We start from the raw sequence: 12,086 nt of genomic DNA, 5'->3' as shown, positions 1-12,086 counted from the left end.
ACCCATGAAAATACTTGAAGAGATATAGTCGAAAACTTCCCTTACATGGGAAAGGAAATAGCCCCTAAGTCCAGGAAGTACAGAGAGTCCCGGGCAGGATAAACCCAAGAAGAAACACTCTGAGACACATAGTAATCAAATTGGCAAAAATTAAAGGCAAGAAAAAATTATTGAAAGCAACAAGGGAAAAACGACGAATAATATAAAAGGGAACTCCCATAAGATTAACAGCTGATTTCTCAGCAGAAACTCTAAAACCCTGAAGGGAGTGGCATGATATATTTAAAGTGATGAAAGGGAAGAAGCTAAAATCAAGATTCCTATACCCGGCAAGGATCTCATTCAGATTCGATGGAGAAATCAAAAGCCTTACAGACAAGCAAAAGGTAAGAGGATTCAGCACCACCAAACCAGCTCTACAACAAATGCTAAAGGAACCTATCTAAGTGGGAAACACAAGAGAAGAAAAGGACCTACAAAAACAAACACAAAACAATTAAGAAAATGGTAATAGGAACATACATATCAATAATTACGTTAAACATGAATCGATTAAATGCTCCAACCAAAAGACACAGGCTCACTGAATGGATACAAAAATGAGACCTATATATGTGCTATCTAAAGAGACTCACTTCAGACCTAGGGACACATACAGACTGAAAGTGAGGGGATGGAAAAAGATATTCCATGCAAATGGACATCAGAAGAAAGCTGGAGTAGCAATACTCATATCAGATAAAATAGACTTTAAAATAAAGAATGTTACAAGAGATAAGGACACTACATAATGATCAAGGGATCAATCCAAGAAAAAGATATAACGATTATAAATATATATGCATCCAACATAAGAACACCTCAATACATAAGGAAACTGCTAACAGCTATAAAAGAGGAATCAACAGTAACACACAAGTAGTGGGGGACTTTAACACCTCACCTACACCAATGGACAGATCATCCATACAGAAAATCAATAAAGAAACACAAGCTTTAAATGACACAAGAGACCAGAAAGATTTAATTGATATTTATAGGACATTCCATCCAAAAAGAGCTGATTACACTTTCTTCTCAAGTTCACATGGAACATTCTCCAGGATAGATCACATCTTGGGTCAGAAATCAAGCCTCAGTAGATTTAAGAAAATTGAAATCATATCAAGCATGTTTTCTGACCACAGTGCTATGAGATTAGAAATCAATTAGAAGGAAAAAATGTAAAAAACACCAACACATGGGGCCTAAGCAATACACTACTAAATAACCAAGAGATCACTAAAGAAATCAAAGAGGAAATTAAAAAATACCTAGAGACAAATGACTCTGAAAACACGACCATCCAAAACCTATTGGATGCAGCAAAAGCAGTTCTAAGAGGGAAGTTTATAGCAATAAAGCCTACTTCAAGAAACAAGAAAAATCTCAAACAATCTAACCTTACACCTAAATGAACTAGAGAAAGAAAACAAAACCCAAAGTTGGTAGAGGGAAAGAATTCATAAAGGTCAAAGCAGAAATACATGAACTAGAAACTAAGAAAACAATAGCAGAGACCAATAAAACTAAAAGCTGGTTCTTTGAGAAGATAAACAAAATTGATAACCATTAGCCAGACTCGTCAAGAAAAAGAGGGAGAGGGCTCGAATCAATAAAATTAGAAATGAAAAAGGAGAAGTTACAACAGACACCGCAGAAATACAAAGCATCCTAAGAAACTACTACAGGCAACTCTATGTCAATAAAATGGACAACCTGGAAGAAATGGACAAATTCTTAGAAAGGTATAGCCTTCCAAGAATGAACCAGGAAGAAATAGAAAATATAAACAGACCAATCACAAGTAATGGAACTGTGATTAAAAATCTTCCAACAAACAACAGTCCAGGACCAGATGGCTTCATAGGTGAATTCGATTAAACATTTAGAGAAGAGCTACACCCATCCTTCTCAAACTCTTCCAAAAAATTGCAGGGGAAGGAACACTCCCAAACTCATTCTATGAGGCCACCATCACCCTGATAACAAAACCAGACAAATATACTACAAAAAAAGAAAATTAGAGAACAGTATCACTGATGAATATAGATGCAAATATCATCAACAAAATACTAACAAACAGAATCTGACAACACATTAGAAGGTTCATACACCATGATCAAGTGGGATTTATCCCAGGAATGCAAGGATTCTTCAATATATGCAAATCAATCAATGTGATACACCGTATTAACAAATAGAAGAAAAAAACCATATGATCATCTCAATAGATACAGAAAAAGCTTTTGACAATATTCAAAACCCATTTATGATAAAAACTCTCCAGTAAGTGGGCATAGAGGGAGACTACCTCACCATAATAAAGACCATATACGACAAACCCACAGCAAACATCATTCTCAATGGTGAAAAACTGAAAGTATTTCCTCTAAGATCAGGAACAAGACATGGATGGCCACTTTCACCACTATTATTCAACATAATTTTGGAAATTCTAGCCAAGGCAATCAGAGAAGAAAAAAAACTAAAAGGAACACAAATTGGAAAAGAAGAAGTAAAATTGTAACTATTTGCAGATGACATGATACTATACATAGAGAATCCTAAAGATGCCACAAGAAAACTATTAGAGCTAATCAGTGAATTTGGTAAAGTTGCAGGATACAAAGTTAATGCACAGAAATCTCTGGCATTTCTATACACTAATGATGAAAAATCTGAAAGAGAAGTTTAGGAAACACTCCCATTTACCATTGCAACAATAAGAATAAAATACCTAGGAATAAACCTACCTATGGAGACAAAATACCTGTATGCAGAAAACTGTAAGACACTGATGAAAGAAATTAAAGACGATACAAACAGATGGAAAGATATACCATGTTCTTGGATTGGAAGAATCAATATTGTGAAAATGACTATACTACCCAAAGCAATCTACAGATTCAATGCAATCCCTATCAAATTACCAATGGCATGTTTTACATAACCTGAAAAACAAAAATTAAAATTTGTATAGAGACACAAAAGACCCCCAGTAGCCAAAGCAGTCTTGAGAGGAAAAAACGGGACTGGAGGAATCAGACTCCCTGACTTCAGACTATACTACAGAGCTATAGTAATAAAGATAGTATGACAACTGGCACAAAAACAGAAATATAGATCAATGGAATAGGATAGAAAGCCCAGAAATAAACCCACGCACCTATGGTCAACTAATCTATGACAGAGGAGGCAAGCATATACAATGGAGAAAAGACAGTCTCTTCAATAAGTGGTGCTGGGAAAAGTGGACAGCTACATGTAAAAGAATGAAAGTAGAACACTCCATAACACCATATACAAGAATAAACTCAAAATGGATTAGAGACCTAAATGCAAGACTGGATACTATAAAACTCTTAGAGGAAAACATAGGAAGAACACTCTTTGACATAAATCACAGCAAGATCTTTTTTGATCCACCTATAGAGTAATTGAAATAAAAACAAAAATAAACAAATGGCACCTAGTGAAACTTATAAGCTTTTGCACAGCAAAGGAAACCATAAACAAGACAAAAAGACAACCCTCAAAATGGGAGAAAATATTTGCAAGTGAATCAACTGACAAAGGATTAATCTCCAAAATATATAAACAGCTCATGCAGCTCAATATTTAGAAAAGAAACAACCCACTCCAAAAATGGGCAGAAGACCTAAATAGACACCCCCAAAGAAGACATACAGATGGCCAAGAGGCACATGAAAAGCTGCTCAACATCATTAATTATTAGAGAAATGCAAATCAAAACTACAATGAGGTATCACCTCACACCAATTAGAATGGGCATCATCAGAAAATCTACAAACAACAAATGCTGGAGAGGGTGTGGAGAAAAGGGAACCCTCTTGTACTGTTGGTGGGAATGTAAATTGATATAGCCACTATGGAGAACAGTATGGAGGTTCCTTAAATAACTAAAAATAGAATTACCATATGACTCAGCAATCCCACTACTGGGCATATTTCCAGAGAAAACCATAATTCAAAAAGACACATGCACCCCAATGTTCATTGCAGCAGTATTTACAATAGCCAGGTCATGGAAGCAACCTAAATGCCCATTGACAGATGAATGGATAAAGAAGATGTGGTACATATATAGAATGGAATATTACTCAGCCATAAAAAGGAATGAAATTGGGTCATTTGCAGAATTTGGGTGGATCTAGAGAGTGTCCTACAGAGTGAAGTAAGTCAGAAAGAGAGAAACAAATATTGTATATTAACATATATGAGGAACCTAGAAAAATGGTACAGATGAACCAGTTTGCAGGGCAGAAATAGAGACACAGATGTAAAGAACAAACGTATGGACACCAGTGGGGGAAGTGGTGGGCAGGGCATGTTGATGGAATGAATTGGGAGATTGGGATTTACATATATACACTAATATGTATAAAATGGATAAGTAATAAGAACCTGCTCTATAAAATAATAAATTTCAAAAATCCAAAAAAATTTTAAAAACAGAATAAATAAAAAGATAAATTTGTGTGTGTGTGTGTATGGTAAATTTTCTTGATCCAGGAGAATAATATGACAAACTAGAATTTGCTATGGAAAAACTATGATGTATCTCAATGTCTTAAAGGAATATTCAAGAAAAATTAATCAACTGAAGGGTGGAAGAGGCCAATTATTCTTTTATATAAACATAAAAGTAGGTTGAAAAGTAGATTAAATATACACGAATCATATAAAACAGCAATTTTTATTAAATATTTGCCATAAAAAGATGAAGAAGAATAAAAATATATTCATAAGGAAGAAAAAAATCAACGTTAGAAAAGGGAAGCGTGGAATCCTCTATGTAATTATTAACTATTCAAATAAACATATATTGAGTATTTCAGATGCAAGGTAGCTGAATGGAAAATACAATTTCATTAAATTAGTAGGTAAATGTTTTGGTTTAAAAATTCTATCATGAAAATGCTATTTTTATAAATGTATTAAAAGTCTTGCATAAACAAATAGTATGAAAAGTACACTTATTTTTAGTCAATCTAAAGTGAACATGAAGATGTGTTTAACCCTTAGGAAGCTGGAAATAGGAAAAAACAGCCCTAATTTTTCAGCCTAAAAAAGAGCTGGATTCCCCCTTTTCCTGTAATGCAGGTTTAAAATCTAGGCCAGCTGATCCTACAGGTACCTCAGATTAGATGTGTCCCCAAATCATCTCATCATGTTTTTCCTCAAACAAGACACACATAACTTTTCAGTTCATCTCCTTTTCATTTCCATAGCAACTTCCTCCTTGCCTCTGTTACCCTGCCCCTATTCCATGTTACTAAAATACAGATCAGAGTTGTGTTCTGCTTAAATATATTGAATGGATCTCTAGGCCTTTGGATAATATGCACGCTGCTTATTATGCTATGGATAACTCTCTAGAATTCAACTCTCCTCTACTTCTCAAGAATTCATTCCATATTCCCACTTATACCTGTGCTCCTGTAATTATGGTCTAATTATAGTTTCTGAATATTTCAGGTATCCTATACCTCCATGATATCCTGCCTCTGTTTTATTTGCCTGGAATACCATTCCCCAGTCTATCCCAAAACTTAGTTCTAAATCCTTTGAGAAGACTTCTCCCGATCATTCCAGGCAAATTTAGTATCTTTGGGCCTCTAATATATTCTGAACATGCTTTTTATAATGCCAAATATTTTATTGCTAAATGTTTTATTGTACCATACCATTCATGAGTCTTTCTTCCCCATAATAAACCATAAGTTTCTTGAGCATAGCATGCATATCTATTTCATCTTTCTGTCCCCCAACCCCTAATGTTGAGTAGGTGTGGTTACATACTAGTATCCTAGCAGTTGTGGCTACACAATGTCCTAGATAAACTAGAAAAGACAAAGACATCCTGGATTGTAGTGACTTATGAGATTTTATTATCTTTCTGAAATCAGGACTATCAAAGCAGGTAGCAAACAGAACTCCCATGGCTATCTCAAAGGCATATATTTTGACATATGTTTATATCAGAAAAAATATTTCTTCTCTCTTTTTAGTTATAATTTGCTTATGGATTTTGGCCTTTATATGTTAACAGTGGCGTCATTTTGAATAATGATAGTGCCTTTCCATTATTTGTCTTACCTTACCACACACGATAGGACGTTTAAAATAATATTGAATAGTAGCAGTCATACTGTGCACCCTTGAGTTACTCCTAATTTTCAGAAGAATACCTCTGACATCTTCATTAGCAATGATAAGTTATGTAGATGACTCACATTAGGCTACGGGAGTTCCCATTTATTGTTAGTTTGCTAGAAGTTGTTATCATTAATGAGTATTGAATTTAATCAAATGCTTTTCATAATTTTGAGATAATTATTTCTCTTTAATTTCTAAATGTAGATAGTTACACATATAAATTCATTTTTAAATGTTCACCATCATTCTTGGGAAAAACTGATAGAGTCATGACATTTAAAAAAAATTTATTTTGTATTGGAGTATAGTTGATTAACAATGTTGTGTTAGTTTCAGGTGTACAGCCAAGTGATTCAGTTATACATATACATGTATCTATTTTTTTTCAAATTCTTTTCCATTTAGGTTATTACAGAATATTGGGTAGAGTTCCCTGTCCTATACAGTAGGTCCTTGATGGTTAATTTTTAAAATATAGTAGTGTGTATATGTCAATCCCAAACTCCCAATTTATCCCTCCCTCCCCACCTTTCCCCTTTGGTAACCATAAGTTTGTTTTCAAAGTCTGTGAGTCTATTTTTGTTTTGTAAGTAAGTTCATTTGTATCATTTTTTTTTAGATACTGCATATAAGCAGTATCATATGATATTTGTCTTTCTATGCCTGACTTACTTCACTTAGTATGATATTCTCCAGGTCCATCCATGTTGCTACAAATGGCATTATTTCATTCTTTTTAATGGCTGAGTAATAGTCCATCGTATGTATGTACCATATCTTCTTTATTCATTCATCTGTTGATGGACATTTAGGTTGCTTCTCTGTCTTGGCTGTTGTAAACAGTGCTGCAATGAACACTGGGTGCATGCACGTTTTGAACCATGGTTTTCTCCAGGTTTACACCCAAGAGTTGGATTGCAGGGTCATATGGTAGTTCTACTTTTAGTTTCTTAAGGAACCTCCATACTGTTCTCCATAGTAGCTGTACCAATGTACATTCCCACCAACAGTGTAGGAGGGTTCCCTTTTCTCCACACTCTTGTCAGCATTTATTGTTTGTAGACTTTTATGATTGCCATTCTGACTGGTGTGCAGTGATATCTCATTGAACTTTTGATTTGCATTTCTCTAATAATTAGTGATGTTAAGTATCTTTCTATGTGCTCTTGGCCATCTGTATGTCTTCTTTGAAGAAATGTCTGTTTAGGTCTTCTGTGCATTTTTTGATTGGGTTGCTTTTTGATATTGAGCTGCATTGGCTGTTTGTAGATTTTGGAGATTAATCTTTTGTCGGTCGCACCGTTTGCAAATATTTCCTCCCATTCAGTGGGTTGTCTTTTCATTTTGTTTATGATTTCCTTTGGTGTGCAAAAGTTTTTGAGTTTAATTAGGTCCCATTTGTTTATTTTTGTTTTTATATTCATTACTCCAGGAAGTGGATCAAAAAAAGATATTGTTGTGATTTATGTCAGAGTGTTCTGCCTATGTTTTCCTCTAAGAGTTTTATAATATCCAGTCTTACATTTAGGTCTTGAACCCAGTTTGAGTTTATTTTTGTGTATGGTGTTTAAAAATGTTCTAATTTCATTCTTTTACGTGTAGCTGTCCAGTTTTCCCAGCATTACTTATTGAAGATACTGTCTTTTCTCCATTGTATAGTCTTGCTTCCTTTGTCATAGATTAGTTGACCACAGGTGTGTGGATATATTTCTGAGCTTTCTTTCCTATTCCATGATCTGTATTTCTGTTTTTGTGCCAGTACTGTGTTGTTTTGTTGACTGTAGCTTTGTAGAACAGTCTGAAGTCAGGGAGCCTGATTCCTCCGGCTCATTTTTTCTTGCTCAAGATTGCTTTGGCTATTGGGAGTCTTTTGTGTGTCCATACAAATTTTAAGATTTTTTTTTTCTGGTTCTGTAAAAAATGCCATTGGTAATTTGATAGGGATTGCATCAAATCTGTAGATTTCCTTGGGTAGTATAGTCATTTTGACAATATTGATTCTTCCAATCCAAGAACATCTTATAACTTTCCATCTGTTTGTGTCATCTTTGACTTCTTTCATCAGTGTCTTACAGTTTTCTGGGTACAGGTCTTTTGCCTCCTTAGGTAGGTTTATTCCTAGGTACTTTATGCTTTTTGATGCAATGGTGAATGGAACTGTTTCCTTAATTTCTGTTTCTGATCTTTCATTTTTAGTATATAGAAATGCAAGTGATTTCTGTGTATTAATTTTGTGTCCTGCAACTTTACCAAATTCATTGATGAGTTCTAGTAGTTTTCTGGTAGCCTCTGTAGGGTTTTCTATGTAAACAGTGACAGTTTTACTTCTTGTTTTCCAATTTGGATTCCTTTTATTTCTTTTTCTTCTTTGATTGCCATGACTAGGACTTACAAACTTATGCTGAATAAAAGTGATGAGAATGGAAATCCTTGTCTTGTTCCTGATCTTAGAGGAAATGCTTTCAGTTTTTCACCCTTGAGTATGATGTTAACTGTAGGTTTCTCATATATGTCCTTTATTATGTTGAGGTGGGTTCCCTCTATACTCACTTTCTGGGGAGTTTTTTTTTTTTTTAATCATAAATGGGTATTGACTTTTTTCAAAAGCTTTATCTGCATCTATTGAGATGATCGTATGGTTTTCATTTTTCAATTTGTTGTTGTGGTGTATCATACTGATTGATTTGCAAATATTGAAAAATCCTTGCATCCCTGGGATAAATCCTGATCTAGTCATGACATATCTTTTTAAAGTAAATGTTTGGATTTGGTATGCTAATATTTTTAAAAAGATTTTTGCATCTATGGTCAAAGTTGGCCTGTAATTTTCACTTTACTTATTTTTGGTCTTTTATACTTTCTTTTAGGGCCTTAATAATTACATTTTCTATTGTTTATCTTGTATTTACACTACTGTTCATTAACTGTAAATGTGGTCATATTATTAGGGTTGTATTTTTCTTTTTAAATGTGCCTAATTCTGTTGTTCTCGTCTTTCCTTGTGTATCAATTCTAACCTTCTATCTAAGAATGTAAGCACTATTGAGAATTTCTCCAAGATCTCACAATAATGTATAAATAGGAATATGAATATAAAAGATATATTAATACGCATTCAAACATATAGATGATTTTATAAAAATTGAAAACCCTACACCATTTTCTTACTTTTCAGCACTTTGCTTTATTCACTTGATATTTCACAGAAATATTTCCAAGTTAAATGATAACTCTAATTTCTTCTAATGGCTGCATATCGTTACTTATTAAACAGTCCTTACTGAAAGCCATTTACCTCTATTTTTTTTACTATGAAAAATGCTGTAATTAACATTATTGTATACATGTTGTTATACACTGGTGGTCTAATTTTATTATATCCTAGGAAATAGGTTCCTGGAAACATGTAAATGTATATTTGATTCTTTCTCAGTAAACTTTTAATAACATACACCATACGTACTGAATGGTGCACAAATCATAAATGCACATCACATAGTTTAAGATATAGAAGATTATTAGTACTCTATAGTTGAACATTACATAGACTCAGACAGTATACACTCTTTTTTTTTTCCTCTATTTGGGGTTTTTTTGTTTTTAATTTTTTTTGCCTATCTTTAATATTTTAACAAACATTTAAATGTATACATTTATTGGCAAATCTTTTAATGTGGAGCCAAGGCCTTTCCTTTGACTAGGATCCAGTGATGGAGCTTCTCACTGTCTTCTAGGCATAAATAACACCCATGATACAATGTCAAAGATTCCCAGGTTTGTTTTCTTTAACAAAGAGTGAAAATTTAAAGACACTTGTGAAGCAGTATGAAAACAGAATCTGGAAGCTGCCCATATTTTTATGATTTTTCCCTAATCTTTTATAATTGACTCATCTTTATCCATCTGATAGTAATTTGTCTTTATGGAGTCTTTCCAAAGGTTTTCACGGAAATGACGGCTTTCTCTATTTTAGCACGCACATTTCATCAGTTTTCATTCCATTTAATTAAATTATGCCAATCACAGTAACAAGAAGACCACATATAAACAGATTTGGGAACAGAGTGCCTCTTGGTAAGCACTTAACTCAGTGAGTGGGCATCTTCCCCTTAACTCAGTGAGTGGGCATCATTTTCTTTACATCTGTGTCTCTATTTCTGACCTAAAAACTGGTTCATCTGTACCATTTTTCTAGGTTCCACATATATGTGTTAATATACGATATTTGTTTTTCTCTTTCTGACTTACTCCACTCTGTAGGACAGTCTCTAGATACATCCATGACTCTACAAATGACCCAATTTCGTTCCTTTTTATGGCTGAGTAATATTCCATTGTATATATGTACCACATCTTCTTTATCCATTCATTTGTCGATGGACATTTAGGTTGCTTCCATGACCTGGCTATTGTAAATAGTGCTGCAGTGAACATTGGGGTGCATGTGTCTTTTTGAATTATGGTTTTCTCTGGGTATATGCCCAGTAGTGGGATTGCTGGGTCATATAGTAATTCTATTTTTAGTTCTTTAAGGAACCTCCATACTGTTCTCCATAGTGGCTGTATCAATTTACATTCCCACCAACAGTGCAAGAGGGTGCCCTTTTCTCCACACTCTCTCCAGCATTTGTTGTTTGTAGATTTTTTCTGATGATGCCCATTCTAACTGGTGTGAGGTGTTACCTCATTGGAGTTTTGATTTGCATTTCTCTAATAATTAGTGATGTTGAACAGCTTTTCATGTGCCTCTTGGCCACCTGTATGTCTTCTTTGGAGAAATTTCTATTTAAGTCTTCTGCCCATTTTTTGATTGGGTTGTTTGTTTTTTTTAAATATTGAGCTGCATGAGCTGTTTATATATTTTAGAGATTAATCCTTTGTCCATTGATTCATTTGCAAATATTTTCTCCCATTCTGAGGGTTCTCTTCTCTTATTTGTAATTTCCTTTGCTTTGCAAAAACTTTTACGTTTCACTAGGTCCTATTTGTTTATTTTTGTTTTTATTTCCATTACTCTAGGAGGTGGATTAAAAAAGATCTTGCTGTGATTTATGTCAGAGTGTTCTTCCTATGTTTTCCTCTAAGAGTTTTATAGTGTTTGGTCTTACATTTAGGTCTCTAATCCACTTTGAGTTTATTTTTGTGTATGATGTTAGGGAGTGTTCTACTTTCATTCTTTTACATGTAGCTGTCCAGTTTTCCCAGCACTACTTATTGAAGAGACTGTCTTTTCTCCATTGTATATGCTTGCCTCCTCTGTCATAGATTAGTTGACCATAGGTGTGTGGGTTTATCTCTGGGCTTTCTATCCTGTTCCATTGATCTATATTTCTGTTTTTGTGCCAGTACCATATTATCTTGATTACTGTAGCTTTGAGGTATAGTCTGAAGTCAGGGAGTCTGATTCCTCCAGCTCCATTTTTTTTTCCCTCAAGACTGCTTTGCTATTCAGGGTCTTTTGCATCTCCATACAAATTTTAAGATTTTTTTGTTCTAGTTCTGTAAAAAATGCCATTGGTAATTTGATAGGGATTGCACTGAATCTGTAGATTGCTTTGGGTAGTATAGTCATTTTCACAATATTGATTCATCCAATCCAGGAACATCGTATATCTCTCCATCTGTTTGTATCGTCTTTAATTTCTTTCATCAGTGTCTTACAGTTTTCTGCATAAAGATATTTTGTCTCCCTAGATAGGTTTATTACTAGGTATTTTATTCTTTTTATTGCATGGTAAATGGGAGTGTTTCCTTAATTTCTCTTTCAGATATTTCATCATTAGTGTATAGGAATGCAAGAGATTCATGTGCCATAACTTTGTATCCTGCAACTTGACTAATTCATTGATTAGCTGTAGTAGTTT

This window comes from Stenella coeruleoalba, assembly GCF_951394435.1.
Source record: "Stenella coeruleoalba genome assembly, chromosome: 6".
In the NCBI taxonomy this organism is placed as follows: domain Eukaryota; kingdom Metazoa; phylum Chordata; class Mammalia; order Artiodactyla; family Delphinidae; genus Stenella; species Stenella coeruleoalba.
The sequence above is the reverse complement of the archived record's forward strand: the minus strand, read 5'-3'. Positions refer to the sequence as shown.